Source organism: Carlito syrichta, unplaced genomic scaffold (assembly GCF_000164805.1).
Source record: "Carlito syrichta isolate Samal-C Ts95f unplaced genomic scaffold, Tarsius_syrichta-2.0.1 Scaffold315229, whole genome shotgun sequence".
In the NCBI taxonomy this organism is placed as follows: domain Eukaryota; kingdom Metazoa; phylum Chordata; class Mammalia; order Primates; family Tarsiidae; genus Carlito; species Carlito syrichta.
In genome coordinates, this window is record NW_007259325.1 from 8,314 (window position 1) to 24,694 (window position 16,381).

A 16,381-nucleotide genomic window follows, 5' to 3' on the forward strand; every position below is an offset into this window, starting at 1 on the left:
CTACAGCCAGGAATGGGACCGGTGTCTCTGAGGGGCGGGTGCCCAGAGCCTCCCTTGTGTGACCAGCGGCTTGGTGCCGGGTGCCCGGGCTGGAGACAATGCAGCCAGGGAGGGATCTGGAGGGGGCTGGGACTGGAGACTTCCACACATGAGTAGAACAGCAGCAGTGGGACAGGGGTGCAATATCTGACCTTGCATGGGACTGAAGTTCCCGGGCCTGACCCCAGCATGGTTGGTGGTGGGCTGGGAGATGGGGGTAAAGAAGTAATAGCCTTTTTGGGAACTCACGTTCAGAGAATCTCACCAGTTCACCTATGCCATCACCATCTTGCCTCCTAAAGTTTTCTTTTTAAATTTTATTTTAGAGATGTGGGGTACACTGAGCCTGAAGTATTAAATAACAGAGGCTAATATATTTGTATCTTCAGATATACATGTATCTCTAAATCTCCAGGTGCTATAAGGATGCTTCTGTGCCTCATCCTTCACTATTTTTTCTTGGTAGTCATTCTAGCTAAAACAATGCAGTGATTCACATTCATTGTATCTGATAAGGGTGGTGAAGCCAAGTTATGTAGCAATTTATTTGCATGAGTCAATTCACTAGAAGACTAAGTTCACTAAGGAGATACCTGCATTCAGTATCTGGAATTCATAAAAGAAAAAAAGAAAACAAAAGAACATGGCATTTATTTCCAACTCAATTCTAGTTACTAGCACCAAACCTTGCAGGAAAAAAGAGCTGCACCTGTTTTCATGATTAGAGATGGCAGGGACAGTGAGGGAGGAACATAGCCTAGACTTTGAGTGACAAGTTTTGCTTAGGATATATGTAACAACATGGGACAAAGTCAAGAAGAGAGACTTCTCCCCATTTCTGAATGCCATTTTATTTAGTTATTTGGCATCTCACACACCTTTGACTTTGGGGAACATTTGAAAATAATATGTAGGCAAATAATCCATACCCTCATTCATAACATTGGTACTAGCTGTCTGAAACAGAAGAACATGAGATGATTGATGGTGGTAGAACACAAAAGAAAATCAACCTGAGGGATACAATATATCCAGTTAATGTGGCTTTACTTGCATCATAGATAAAAGACTCAGGAAAAGTCAGTTATTTTTTATCTATCTGCCTTTAAGAAAATTATTTAAGGCCTTTTATTGAAATGCCATGACTTAGTACCATGCACACTATGCAATATAGGCTTCAAATGTTCATTGAATTATATGAGTATTGGTGCATCAGACTTCAAGATTATTGTAATTCAGCAACTTTGTGTTTTGCTATTTGTTAAGAGTGGAAGTCATGGAGATCATGAGAGGTAGGGAAATAAATGGGACACTTTTTTCTCTATGGTTATTCATTGTTCTTTTCATCTTCTCTATTACCTTTTATTTTCCTTTCTTTTTTTGTATTGCAAATACTTTCCTTGCCTAGACTTTCTAGCTATTGTCTAACTTATTTTCCCTTTGTTACCTATTGAAGACATATCTTTGACTTAATTATGAGGTCTCTGGTAAAATAAAATGCATAGAAAATCAGAGGAGAGTTTAAAGACATGACTTCAAATACACAAAATAAACTTCTGCTTCGTATAATTTTTTCCAGTGCTAGGTCACCTGTGTCATTCAAGTTGACAAGTAAGTAAGAAGTGCATTCTAAGACTCCTTTCAGAACAGCAGGATTTTAGTGTGAGGTGTTCCTTAAACAATAGAAAGTTGTTCCAAAAGTTGATCTAAAAACAACTTCAGTGTTATTTTGGAATATCAGACCACAAACTCAAACTATTAAATAAGATTATTCTATACTAAAATCTTCAGGAGAAAACTGGCCAATAGTCAAAAACTTTGCGTGTCTCATACCCAATTATTTAATGCTTAAAAATTTTAGATTTTCTTTTTACATAGACACAACTGAAGAATCTCTTTGGGACTTGCCTTGGTATCAGCAAGGAAAGAGAAGACTCCCATGACGTTAGTGATAGAAGATTTCATGATACTTAGTGAGGGCGGCAAGGGCACTTGCAGAGGTGAGCTGGTAAGCTTTAGAAGGCTATTTAAAAAGGGTCTGACATCATATTCTTTTGAAACAGATTGAATTGTTTGTCCACTTAAATGCATTGATGCTAATAATATGTTGAACTTCTAATATTTTTTCTAGAATTATTGAAATATGATACAATTTTATTATGAAAGAATTGATTTCATCATCAGTACACAAACCAGTGTGTGTAAAAAGTGGTCCTTGGACCACTTCTGATCTGGTTTTTAAGAAAGAGTACATCATTCACAGATGGAGTCTAAGGATATCCTCTGTGGATTTTTCAGGACCACAGACAAGATCACGGTATCTCCCAGCATCCTGTTTTGACTTCTGAAAGAACGTTGCAGAAAGGAGAAAGTGAATCCTGGGTTTCTGGCAACATAGCCTCATTGTGACAGGACTTAACATTCATCTTTCTTTTCTATTACAAATAGGAGAAGCCACCTCTGTTTCATGGACATCATCTTATTCTTCTCAGAGTGCCCAGGAAGAGGTTGACAAAGAGGAGTTATTCAATGAATGAATATGCAACATAAAAATGCAACATGTGACTGAAAGGGCAAAAAAGCAACAGAGACAAGATTTAGAAGACTGGCTCTGTTGCAAGAGCTGGATTCAGGTACTAGTGTCTCTTGAACTTACCAAGCCTCAGTGTCCTCTCCTGTTAAAAGGGCATAGCAATTGCCATCATTATCTTTAGTTGAGAACTACCCAAAATGCCAGACATGGCCATTCTCTGGAAGAAAGAGGACAAAATGACCAAGTTAACAGACAGAGTGACATTCAAAGATATGACTGTGGTCTTCACCGAGGAAGAGCTAGGGCTGCTGGACTCTGCTCAGAGAAAGTTGTACCAAGATGTGATGTTGGAGAATTTCAGGAATGTGGTCTCAGGAGGGCACCAGTCCTTCATACCAGATGGTATACCCTAGTTAGAGAGAGAAGAAAAGCTTTGCATGTTGAAGACAGCAGCCCAGAGTGGTAACACCTCAGGAGGCAAGAATCTAATTGAGATGAAAATTATTCAAGGAATAGGATTAAGGTACATATCATATGAAGAGCTTTTCTTCTCACAAATCTGATGACAGATTGCAAGGGAACTGATCAGTTGTCAATATTCCATGGTAAATATTCAAGGAACTGATTCTCATTGGAAAAACAAGATAATGTACCCTATACAAAAATGCATTCAGTAGTCAGAGTTTGCATCTTCAAGAATATTGCAGAGTCCACACTGTTGAAAAATCCTACAGAGCGGAAGAGTGTGAGATAAGTTTTAATTGAGGCTCTCATCTTCAAATTAACCAGAGGGCTCATGCAGAAAAGAAGGCCTACAAGTGTGAAAAATGTGATAAAACCTTCCATTGATTTTCAAGTCTTCAAGCCCATCAGAGAGTCCACAGTAGAAAGAAATCATACAAATATGATGCATCTTGTCAGAATTTCAGTCAGAGTTCACATCTTCACCATCATCAGAGACAGCCCAATGGAGAGAATCTGTACAAACATGACGAGTGTGGGAGGATTGCCAGGAAAAACTCACGTTGTCAAGCTCCTCCAATAGTTTATGCAGGAGAGAAACTTTATTTGTGAAGAGTGTGGGGTGGGTTTCAGTCAGTGTTCGTATCTGCAAGTTGATTGGAGAGTTCAAACTGGAAAGAAACCATATAAATGTTAAGAGTGTGGAAAGAACTTCAGTTGGCATTCATGACTACAGACTTACCAGTGAATCCACATTGGAGAGAAACTATACAAATGTGATGCACGTGGCAAGGATTTTAGTTACAGCTCACACGTTAACATTCATTGTAGAATTCACACAGGAGAGAAATAACTTACAAATGTGAGGAGTATAGGCAGGGTTTCTGCTGGGCCTCAAATCTTCTGGCCCATCAAAGAGGTCACACTGGAAAGAAACCATACAAATGTGGTACATGTGGGAAAGGCTTCAGTCAGAGTTCAGATCTTAATGTACACTGTAGATTCCATAAAATAGAGAAACCCTATAAATGTGAAAAGTGTGGTAAGGCCTTCAGGTAGTTCTCAAGTCTTCAAGAGCATCAGAGAGTTCATACTGGAGAGAAATAATATCAGTGTGCAGGGTGTGGGAAAGGCTTCAGTGTAGGTTCACAGCTTCAAGTTCATCAGAGGTATCACACTGGTGAGAGGCCATACCGATGTGAGGATTGTGGGAAGGGTTTCTGTCTAGTCTCACATTTTCTGCCTCATTGTGGTGTCCATACAGGGGAAAAACTGTGCTGATGTAATGTGCGTGGTAAGCACTTCAGACAGAGATCCTACATTCAAGTCCACCAAAGGTCCACATGGGGGAGACTGTATAAATATGAAGAACGTGGGAAGGTCTTCAGTTGGAGCTCATACCTTCAAGCTCATCAGAAAGTTCACACTGGAGAAAAGTCATACAAATGTAAGAAGTGTGGGATGGGCTTCAGTTGGAGCTCAAGTCTTGTAATTCATTGGCAAGTCCATGTTGGTGATGAAGGTGACGACGACTTTCCTTCATCAAACGACTGACACAAGAAAGAAGCTGTGTAATATGATATGTTTTATTATCACAAATGGATAATGAAATATTTCAGTTATCAGATCTGTCATGGGTGATAAAACATTTGTTAATAAAAGAATCAATATTTCAGCCAGAGCTTCACGTGTTACAGTGGTCCAAGAGACCACACAAAAGAGATGCGTCTTGAGAGTGGAGACATATGGACTGCATTCAGAATGTTAACCTTCAGCAAACACATGCAAATGAGAGGATCACGTAGGATAAGTCTGATCTAGAGTTAATCAAAAATACTAAGGTAGAAATACCAAACTCAATTCCATTAGAATATGTGCTACAGAGGTAGGAACTTTACCAAATCTACTCTGCCTTTTTAGTGCCTAACACATATATTTTGGGTCATATTTGAAATTTTTATTCAGTTTATCTCTAAAAGTTTCTATAAAATTCTCCTCAGAAGAGGAATTCTGCAAGGCTTGGGAGACACTTAAGTTAGCCATATGAGCTAATTTTCCCAATTTTTTCAGGCCCTGTTGGACTATCAGCCTGAAGGTTGCAGTCCATCAGTGGGTACAGAAAACAGTTCTGTGGTTAGTGATTATTACTTCTGTATGCCGATAGCACTTCATTGAGGTATAATTTGCATACAGTAATATGCATAAATCTCAAGTTTATGGCTTCATGGATTTTGACAAGTGTATATACTTATTTAATAATCACCAAGTTCAATGTGTACAATATTTCTGTTAAACCAAAAAGTTTTCTTGTGCCCATTTTCTGTCAATCCCACCTCTGGTGCAAAGTATGATTTCTACATCATAAATTAATTAGTTATGTTCCTGGACCTCATATGGATTTACTATGTACTCTTTCATGTCTGTTATCTTATGATCATATATATGATCATCTCAATAGACTCAGACAAAATATTTGACAAAATTCAGCATTTATTTATGATGAAAACATTTCTCAAGAAGGCATTTATGAAAATCCTACAACCTTTTTTAAAAATTAAGGAATAATTTATACACAGAAAATCTGACTCTTTGGTGCATTATTATGACTTTCAGCAGTTACTGTCATATACCCACCACTACCACAATCAAGACATTAACTGTTCTGGCATCCCCTGCCCTGAAATTCCTTTGTTCTGTGTAGTCAGCCCCTCTCCCCATTGCCAGCCCTTGTTAGCCACTGACTCATTTTCTAGTTTGTATTACTTTTCTGGAATGTCATATAAATGGAGTCCTACAAAAAGTAAAACAAAAACAAACAAAAACACAAATATTTGTTTCTCCTTTCCTACACCTCAATATATTCAGTCACTTCTCAAAGAATAGAAACCTGAAAGTTACAGTCAAGATGAAATTCTGGAATCTGTGGGTGATTTTAAATAATCTTTATCTCAAAGGTGATGTGGTTCAACTTGATCCAGAGATCTATGGTCAAAATTGTAAGTTTTCTGTTCCCTAGCAGGTGATATAGGTTTAGCAACTTTCCCAGCCTGTTTATTTTCTATAAAAGGTTGGGACTCAAGGGTATTTTAAAATCTGAATCAGACTAAAACCTTTTTAGACTGGTACAATAGTTTTATTGGTAGTTGTAACCATAAAAAAATTAGGTGGTTTCTTGTCTATTTGCATCTAGTCTGATATGTGTCACTTCAAGCCATATCCACAGTGTTTAAAATAATTCTCTCTCTCTCTCACACACACCGTGTGTGTGTGTGTGTGTGTGTGTGTGTGTGTGTGTGTCTGTGTATGTTTGTGTGTGATTTCACAGGTGATAAACACTAAGGGCAGATAGGTTAAATTATTTGCCTAACTTCATAGTGCTTACTTTATCAAGAAGATTAGGATAACAGCAATGACGTCTGGATACTTAGGGGCAAATCTGAGTTAAAAAAAATACTATAGAGGTTTGCAATGGCTTATGATTTCTAACAAACATGATAACCTCACAATAAGTTTCTGAGAGTAACTGTAAAATATTCATCTTGAATTATTTTTTAAATTTCTCCTCTTAGAATAAACATGGAGTGAGAGAGTCATCCAGATTGTTTTTAAAATCTTATTTCCATCTCTTTCTAGTTCTTGTTTATGGTGATATTTGAATGACCCCTTTTCTTACACTTCAAATTTAAAGCCAATTGGGAGTAAATAGGGGAACCAACTTAATAGGACCAAAATATCAATTTTAGTAGTGATATAGCTACTATTGAAAAGTATGGCTTAATTTATGATTATATGACTCCTAATCCTGCATTCCCAAAATAGGTATATTTGTCTAATTGATCACAGTCATTTTCCACTGATGGAATGCTACCTTGTAAAATTTAAGGCAAGGAAAAGGAGAAGCAGAGTAGAAGTGTGTGCTGTCTATAGTGAGGGTCTTGGCAAAGATGCTTTAATTGAACTGCCTTTATCTGATAAGAAAGCTTCCAAATTTTCTCACAATTATATCCACCTAAGTAGTTACTTCTGCAACATGAAGGGGAGGAAGTGAGCTGCACCTGGAACAGCCAAATATGGTGCCAGAGTGCAGGAAATGAATCCCATAAGTGTGAAGTGGAACTGAGCAGAGGTGGCTTCTCCTTTGAAATTATTCTACTTTTCTTACTTTATAGGCCTTAGCACTCTGTGCCTGTCATGAGAGGGGAAGCCTTGATGATCTCCAAAATGTATTTGGCTCAATCTTCCATTGTCTTGGACAAACCAACAAAAAATAATTTAAAAAACTGAAAGAGGAATACTTAATCATTTACAAAAACACATAAACAGAAAAAGAAAGAGAAAAAAAATGGGGACCTGCAGATCGAAACCTCACATACACATTCATGCACAAAGGAAAAATATTTTAAAAATTTAAAAAGCAAACAGACAAAAACAAAAACAAAAAACCCTGCCCACTTATGGCAGGTTCTGTAAACGTTCCTCTCTTCTGCTTTTCTATTGTCTCCTATAGAGCTTCTGCTTCATTCACTGTCTCCCCAGTGTTTGGACCAGGGAAAGAGGAGGGGACCATGGGAGTGGGTGGGGCTGCAGTCCTTCTCTCCCACTCTCGCATGGTCTGGGGATCCCCTTTGATGGGGAAATGAGGGATTGGCTCTTTCCTAGAGCCAACCTGTCTGGGGCACTGGCAGGTGGTACCATAGACAGGTTTATCCTGGAGTGGAGTACTCCTATTGTGGCTGACATCCAGGCTATGCCTAGGTTTGTCCCTCACAGTAGTGCCCCAGTCATGTGGGTCTAACGTTCAGAGGATTTCTGGGGAGGAACAATAATTAAACTTCAAGTAGACAAGGATTTTTATTTTTACCACTTTTATTCAACATGGTACTGAATGTGCTAGCCACAACAATTAGACAATAGAAAGAAATAAAAAGCAACCAAATAGGAAAAGAGGTTATAAAATTATCTGTTTACCGACAATATGATTCTTTATCCAGAAAACCTTAAAGATTCCCCTAAAGGACTTGGCTTAAGTAAAGTTTCAGGATACAAAATCAATCCACAAAAATCAGTAACATTTCTGTATATTAAAAACAGTCAAGCAGAGAGCCAAATCAGTATATTAATTCCATATTTAATAGCAAAATAAATAAATACTTAGAAATGCATTTAACCAAGGAAGTGAAAGATCTCTACAAAGAGAATTGCAAAACACTCATGAAAGAAATCATAGGTTTTTGGGAGTGGAAGAGATGTGGGGAGCAGACGAGCACTGCCACTGTAGCAGGCTTTGAGTACCCCAGGCTCATAGGCAATGGTCTCACCTGGAAACTCTGCCAAAGGCAGGTGAGGGATGTAGACTGCTATATATAATATAGTAGGCCTTGAGAACCCCAAGCTTGTAGGCAACAGTCTCGCTTGGAAGCTCTGCGTCCTAGCCAAAGTCAGGTTGTGAGGAATGCAGCCTGCTACACGAAATGGTGTCTCAGATGCCCACACATCCAGGTACACATAGTACAGATAAAGTCTTAGCTACAATAAAGCCCTAGGTATAAGAAGATAACCACAGAACAGCTCACCTTCTAGGTAGCAACATAATTCCACTGTGGCTCCCTCACAGACCTTGAACCCCTTCCAACTTTCCTTGTGCTTGATTATAAAATAAACATACTGAGCTAGTTTGGGTACACTTCTCCCCTCTCAGAGGAAAGTGTCCCCCTGGCCCCAGCTTTTCTTTATGTCTTTGTGTCTGTCTTTCTTAATCTCTCGCTGGTCTCTCTTGGGATCCCTTGAGACAACTGCACAGGCTGTGGCAATCTGGCACCCGAACAGGGACCCGGACACGAGAAACTCCTAATCTCAGGCAAAGAGACACTCTCGAGAGTGGGGCACAACTAAAAATAAGGGAAGGTAAGGAGTGGATTCAGTTTTAGCTGGGTGTAAAACATGGGTAACTGTGGCTCCCAAGAGAGGAGTGTCAAAATCTATGCTTCGGGCAAGAGGCTGCCCAGTTAAAGGTTCTCAGAGGAATTTTTAAGCTTTGTGCAGGAAACATGCCCTTGGTTCCCTGCTCAAGGGACAGTTAATTTGAATACTTGGAATAAGGTTGGTAAGCAACTTAGGAGATGTTATAGAGCAGAAGGCCCTGATAAGGATCCCATCTCTACATTCACTTTGTGGTCTTTGATCCGAGACTGCCTCAACCCACAGTGAGAGGATGCTTGGGTGCCATTAGACACCATGGCAAGTAAGCTGCCTCCACCTGCCCCCCCCCACCACCTGATTTGCCACCGCCACCTGAAGTTCCCCTAAAGAATAACTGTGAGCCAAATGAAGGGTCTGAAACGGACCAAGGAGTCCATGACTCCGATGATGACTTGGATCTTAAATAACTTGTTAATTTGACCTTAGGTGCCCAGCCACAGCATGCAGTGTCTCCACTGCAACAATGTTTACAGAAGGCTCATGCAGAGGGAGAGGATATAACTGGCTTTTGTTTGTACCTGGTGGTTGAATGGCCTGATCCAAACAACCCAGGACAGGGAATTCAAACATATCAGACATTTTCTTTTAAAGTTCTGAAAGATTTAAAGGATGCCATATCTATGTACAGTCCCACTTCTCCTTTTGTTTCTAGTTTGCTTGATAATATTGCTACTGATACTATTCCTCCTCAAGACTGGTAGATTTTAGTTAAGGCTTGTTTGAGTCCCAGAGATTATTTATTATGGAAATCTGATTGGTATGACAGGAACCATGAACAGGCAGAGAGAAACCGGGCTCATAATGTTGCCATCCCATTCAATATGTTGGTAGGACAAGGCATCTATGATGGCATTTGACAACTAGATTATATTCTACAGGCCTGTCAGCAGATCAATATCTGTGCTACTCAAGCTTGATGAAAGTTGCCTACTAAAGAAGAAAGATCCCTCTTAATCTATGCGTGGTCTCACAGACCAAACCCCTCTCTTCCTAATCATGAGTTCATTTCCCCTGGTGGTTTTGTTGGCACCATCCTCACTACTTCCCGAGGTTGCATACAAAAGGAAATGTGGGGACTCACTACCTCCCTTGATTTTGTTAACTTTACTGGTGGATCTTTGGTCGATTTGCCAGGAAACTGTGGTACAACCACTCCATACTATGGGGTCCGGGCCTGTGTCTAACCTCCTTATGTTCTTTTAACAGGCTCTGTTAATATCACCCCAATAGACAATCATTATGCTTTACAATGTATCTCTTGTAACCTTACAAATTGTGTCACCTGTCATAAAGCAGGACAAAACATTCTGGTTTTACACCAACCCCTCTTTGTTATATCAGGCCCTTGGTCTGATGCAGGACTGCAGGTGATTCAGGAATTGCACCAACTTCCTTCCTGGCCTCATAGGGCCGTTGGATTAATAATTTTTGGATTGGTGACCTTAATTTCAGTCATCGCTTCTGCAGTGACTGCTGCTGCCACACTGTCTCAATCCATTCAAAATGCGGAGTTCATCAATGCTCTGGCTCAAAATACCTCCAAGGTCCTAAAACAGCAAGAATCCCTAGACTTAAAGCTAGAAACAAAACTGAATGCCTTGGAGGCTGTAGTCATTGGATTGGGAAACCAAATAAACAGCATAAAGATGAGACAATGACTACGATGTCATGTGGCATACAATTGGGTTTGTGTTACTTGTGTTTCTTATAATAACAGCCTTTGGAGTTGGGACTTAGTTAAAAGCACCTCCAAGGCACATGGAGCCACAATAACATCAGCATAGACCTACTTAAACTCCACCACAATATTCTGGACATCTAGAATAGTAAAGACTCTATCTTACAACCTGCTCAAGTAGCACAAAATCTTATTAATGATCTCAAGGGCTTCAATCCCTTTAATATGTTAAAACATTCTGCTTGGTATATTCTGAGTTTTTTCTTATTTTCTCTAATCCTCCTTTGTTTTTTTACCAGTTGGATGTGGAATCCTCCAACGCCAATTCAGAGCCACCAAAATAGCTGTCCATCGCCTGCATTTAGAAAATAAAAAAAGGGGGAGATGTCGGGAGCGGAAGTGATGTGGGGTGCAGAAAAGCACTGCCACTGTAGCAGGCCTTGAGTACCCTATGCTCGTAGGCAACAGTCTCATCTGAAGCTCTGCATTCTAGTCAAAGGCAGGTGAGGGACGCAGCCTGCTACATAAAACATAGCAGGCCTTGAGATCCACAAGCTTGTAGGCAACAGTCTCTCTTGGAAGCTCTGCATCCTAGCCAAAGTCAGGCTGTGAGGAATGCAGCCTGCTACAACACGAAACAGTGTCTTAGATGTCCTCGCATCTGGGTACACATAGTACAGACAAAGTCTTAGCTACAAAAAAAGCCCTAGGTACAAGAAGATAACCACAGAACAGCTCACCTTCTAGGTAGCAACATAATCTGCTGTGGCCCCCTCACAGACCTTGAATTCCTTCCAACTTCGCTTGTGCTTGATTATAAAATAAACATGCTGAGCTAGTTTGGGGCCATTTCTCCTCCCTCAGAGGAAAGTGTCCCACCTGGCCCCAGTTTTTCTTTATATCTTTGTTTCTGTGTCTTTCTTAATCTCTTGCCGCTCTCTCTTGGGACCCCTCGGGACAGCCACGCGGGCTGCGGCAATTCAACAACAAAAAGTAATTCCATGCTCATATATTGGAAGAATCAATATAGTCAAAATGATCACACTAATCAGGCTATAAATTCATTTCAATTCTTATCAAACCACCAATCTTTTGCAGTATTAGGGAAAAAAGTTTCCAAAATTCACATGGGACTGAAAAGAGACCAAGTAGCCAAAGCATTCTTAAGCAAAAAGAACAAAGATGTATTACATTATCTTACTTCAAACTATACTATAAGGTTACAATTGCCAAACTAGAAGGTAGTGGTATAAAGAGATACATGTATCAACAGAGCAGAATAGAGAGCTTAGAAATATATCTATACCTCTATAGACAATTGATCAAACTCAACAATAATTAACAATGGGAAAAGAGTAGCCCATTCAATAAATGGTTTGGGGAAAACTGGCTAGTTATTTGCACAAGAATGAAACTGGACCCTTATCTCTCACCATATACAAAAATTAACTGAAGATGAATTAAAGATTTAAATGTGACATTTGAAACTGTAAAAATCCTGAGAGAAAACCTAGGGAGAACTCTTCTGGACATTGGCCTAGGGAAATAATTTATAACTTAGATCTCAAAAAACAAATGCATCAAAACCAAAAATGAGTAAAGGGATGTAATCTAAAGAGCTTCTGCATGGCAACAAAATAAGATAAAAAGTACCGTAAACAAGTTACATATAGAATGGGAGGGAATATTTGAAAACTATACATTTAACAAAGGACTAATATCCAGATTTTATAAAATCCTTACATAAATCAACAAGAATAAGTCAAATAACCCCTTTAAAAAGTGGACAAAGGCTTTGATCAGATACTTCTCAAAAGACATACAAGTGGCCCACTAAAATATGAAAAAGTGCTTAACATCTCTACCATCAGAGAAATGCAAATTAAAACCACAATGAAACATCATCTCACACCTACCATGGCACTTTTATTAAAAAGTCAAAAAATAATAGATGTTCACAAATATTTGGAGAAAAGAGAATGAGTATATATTTTGGTGAGAATGTAAACTACTTTAATCTCTGTGAAAAACAGTTTGGAGGGTTCACAAAAAAACTGAAAATAGAACTACCATTTATCCAAAATCCAAAGAAAAAAATCATTTTATCAAAAAGACATCTGTACTCATTTGTTTATTGCAGCACTATTAACAATAGCAAAGTCATGGAATTTACCCTAGTGTTCATCAACACTAGATTGGAAAGATAATATGTGGTATATATACACCATGGAAAATTACACAGCCAAAAAACGAATAAAATCGTGTGCTTGCAGCATCATGGATGCAGTTGAAAGCCATTATCTTAAGTGATTAATGTAGAGAAAAAATAAAATAATACATTACTTTATTCATAAGTAGGTACAATGGGTACACATGGGCATAAAGATGGAAACAATACACACTGGGGACTCCAAAAGGGGGAAGGAGAGGAAGGGGTTGAAAAACTGCCTGTCAGGTACTAAGGTTACTATTTGTTGAATGGGTTCAGCAGAAACCCAAATCCCACCGCACCCAATATACTCATGTAACAATCCTGTACACATACTCTCAAATCTAAAATTAAAAAATAGAATGAATTTAGAATGAATGAATAGAATGAATAGTTAAGAAATAGACACAAGGTAGGATGTCATGAAAACACCAATTATGAGATAGTTGGTTTGGCTTCATCAGACAAAGGAGAATTTAGACAGAGAGTTTTACAGAGATGAAGAACATTTCACAATGATTGGCAACAAACAATTTAAAAGGAAGACAAAATAATATTAAATGTTCATACATCAAATATAAAATACATAATGATAATTATGGAGGAAAGAAAGGAAAACTGGCAATTCAAAATCACTTTTGCAGCAATTGAGAAAGAAAATCAGAAAAGATAAAAACACTATCACCAAATTTGACTCCATTTTTATTAATAGAATACTGTACCATCAACTAAAGAATACACGTTTTCTTTCATTTTTCAAAGTTGTGTATAACTTTAGGTGATGGCAACTATTTTAATGGTTATCTCACACATGCATATATATGCACATTTATATTTATACATACATATAATTTTATATATGCATATATAAAATCTTTATCTATCTAATCAATATCGAGAGAGAGAAAGAGAGAGAGAGAGAGAGAGAGAGAATTTCTTTTAGAATGTCCTAAAACTCTTCGAATTGTTGGTTGTGGTAGTTAATGTAGAAAACTAGTCATAGCTCTTTTGTTTGTTTTTTCTTAATTAGATAAGACGAATAAATAAATATAAGAAGATTATAACATTCTCATATACTTGTTTTAATTTGAAAGCAGGAAAAATAATGGTAATATTAAAAAAACTCAGTTCAAAGTCTTGAACTACCACTGAAGTATTACAAAAGTTGTACTATATTTTCATTTTTATTTTATATTATGAAGTATTATCAGTTAATCACTTATCATTAAAGTATACTGAACAACTCTATAATAAATGATACATTAAAAGTAAACCTCTTATTTTTGTGTATCGGAAGAAACATCCAATTGTTATTTTAAAGTTTGCAATCATTTTTAGGCGATGAGTGCCCTCTTCTGGTTCTTTAATAAAACTGTTTACTTAACAATATTGCCTCTAGCATTATATTCTTATTAGTTTCTGCTTGCAGTCAGAGGTATTTAATAAAATTATGCCTATTTGCTCATTTTTATTCTTTGCCACAGCAACATGTTGGATAGTCAATACTTCTAAAAAATGTCCATATTTTGTTCTTAATCTTGTTAGTCTTTTCTAAGGCACAGTATGAAAGTTCATCTCTTTAGTGGTTTTATTCCTTAGAAAAAAAGAAACATTTATCAAATATCAGACTCTGAGTAAGAATGTAATATATTATTCTCAACTAATTTGAAATAAAAAAGGAAATGTGGCAAAGAGGAAAAGTTGCTCAATCAGGTCAGTCTTAATTATTAGTATGATGTAACACACACACACACACACACACACACACACACACACACACACACACATCTCTATCAAATGCCTAAATATTTATTTTTGACTAATGATATTTTCATCTATTTTGCTGTATATTCTTGTTCATGGTTTCTACTCCTGCATACACTTCCTTCAGCTAGCACTTAAAAAGCATGTTCGCGCGTGCACACGCACACAGATATAGCCTGAGAAAATAATTTTAAGAAAATAAGGATGACTTTCACTTCTCTCAGCATTTTCAGGATAACCATAGATTTCTCATATTTTTTTACACTTGATCAACAGTCATGAATCACAGTTTTGATGTGATGAAAGTATGCTGTAAAACATTGCCAAGTAAGAGTCAAGAATGACAACTTTAACTAGATGTCTTTTGAACATACGTATTCCACATGGGAGGCTCACTTTGTTTTACTGTTTAGCTGACAGATTAAGTCAGAATTTCCCCATTCTGCTCTTATTAATAGAACTTAGAATCAATGTAAGTAATCACTTTTACACTTAAAATAGAAAATATTGACAAATTAAGATGGGGTAAAGTTTCTTGTCTAGCAAACTTTATCACTTAAAATAATCAAAGGCATCAAATGGCTACTCATTTTCACTTCTCCCTTTGCTTATATAAACAAAATGTACATGTAAGAAGGGTAAGAAGAAATTACTTGCCACCTAATTTTAGGTACTACAGAATGAAATTCCATTTGTACTGAAAAATAAAAAACTATCATTTTCATTTCATTTCATTTCAATTCATTTCAGTGCTTGAGTATATCTAATATTTAGACTTTTTTAGATGCTTGGGTATATCTAGTATCTAATTTATATAATCATTAAATATTGATTGAGTTTTTTAGATCAAATAATTGTGTTAAAATTATTCTGATAACTCAGACCTAAAAGGACGGTTTTTTAGAAAACAAAGTAAAATTGAGGTTACCTTGCATTACTTCCACTAGAAATTTAGAATATATATGGGCATTGTTTTCTTCATTTAGCAGAAAATAATTGTTGAAAGTCATTCCTTTAGCAGAAAATAATTGTTGAAAGTCATTCCTTATGAAATGTGAATTCAACTGACTCTATATTTAATATTTTAATTAATCACTTAAGATTTTAAAAATCCCATCTGAGTAACATTTGTAATACCAGGGCTATTGGAAGCCGTGGCCAGAAGATCACTTGAAGTCAGGAGTCTGAGACAAGCCTGGTAAACACAGCGAGATCTTTCTACAAAAAAAAAAGTCCCAAATTACTTAGTTTTTAATAAAATTTAGTCACAGAAGTCAGAAATAAAAGCAGCAATAGGTGGCACTAGAAGATCATAAGTCACAGTGAAAAAATTCTGACTTCCATTTCCTTCTCCAATATCCATCAACATTTGACAGGGGACATAGCCAGGGAGAAGGAGGAAAGCGGTGGGGAGAGAATCTCAGTAGATACTAATTTGTTTACCTAATTTTACTGGAAGGCAACCTGGAGTGTGTTAGTAAAAAAAAAAAAAGCAAATGGCCAACTTACTACAAAGATTTTTCTAAAGATACAACATTAACTGTCCCATTTTCTTTAAATCAAAAATAGATAAAGGAAGTTCCACCCTGACTTTCATCAAAGTTTCTGCAGATTCATTTGATAATTGAGATCTTAGTGCTTAGCAAAAACTCAATGAATATTTTTTTTCACACAGGCAAATAACCCACACTCACTTATGATATACAGATTTTTTTCT

The 16,381-nt window shown here is 37.3% G+C and overlaps 1 pseudogene; it reads left to right on the top strand.

Moving 5' to 3' along the window:
- The first annotated feature begins 2,808 nt into the window (after positions 1-2,808).
- LOC110594421 lies at positions 2,809-4,609 on the top strand (annotated as a pseudogene).
- The last annotated feature ends 11,772 nt before the right edge of the window (positions 4,610-16,381 follow it).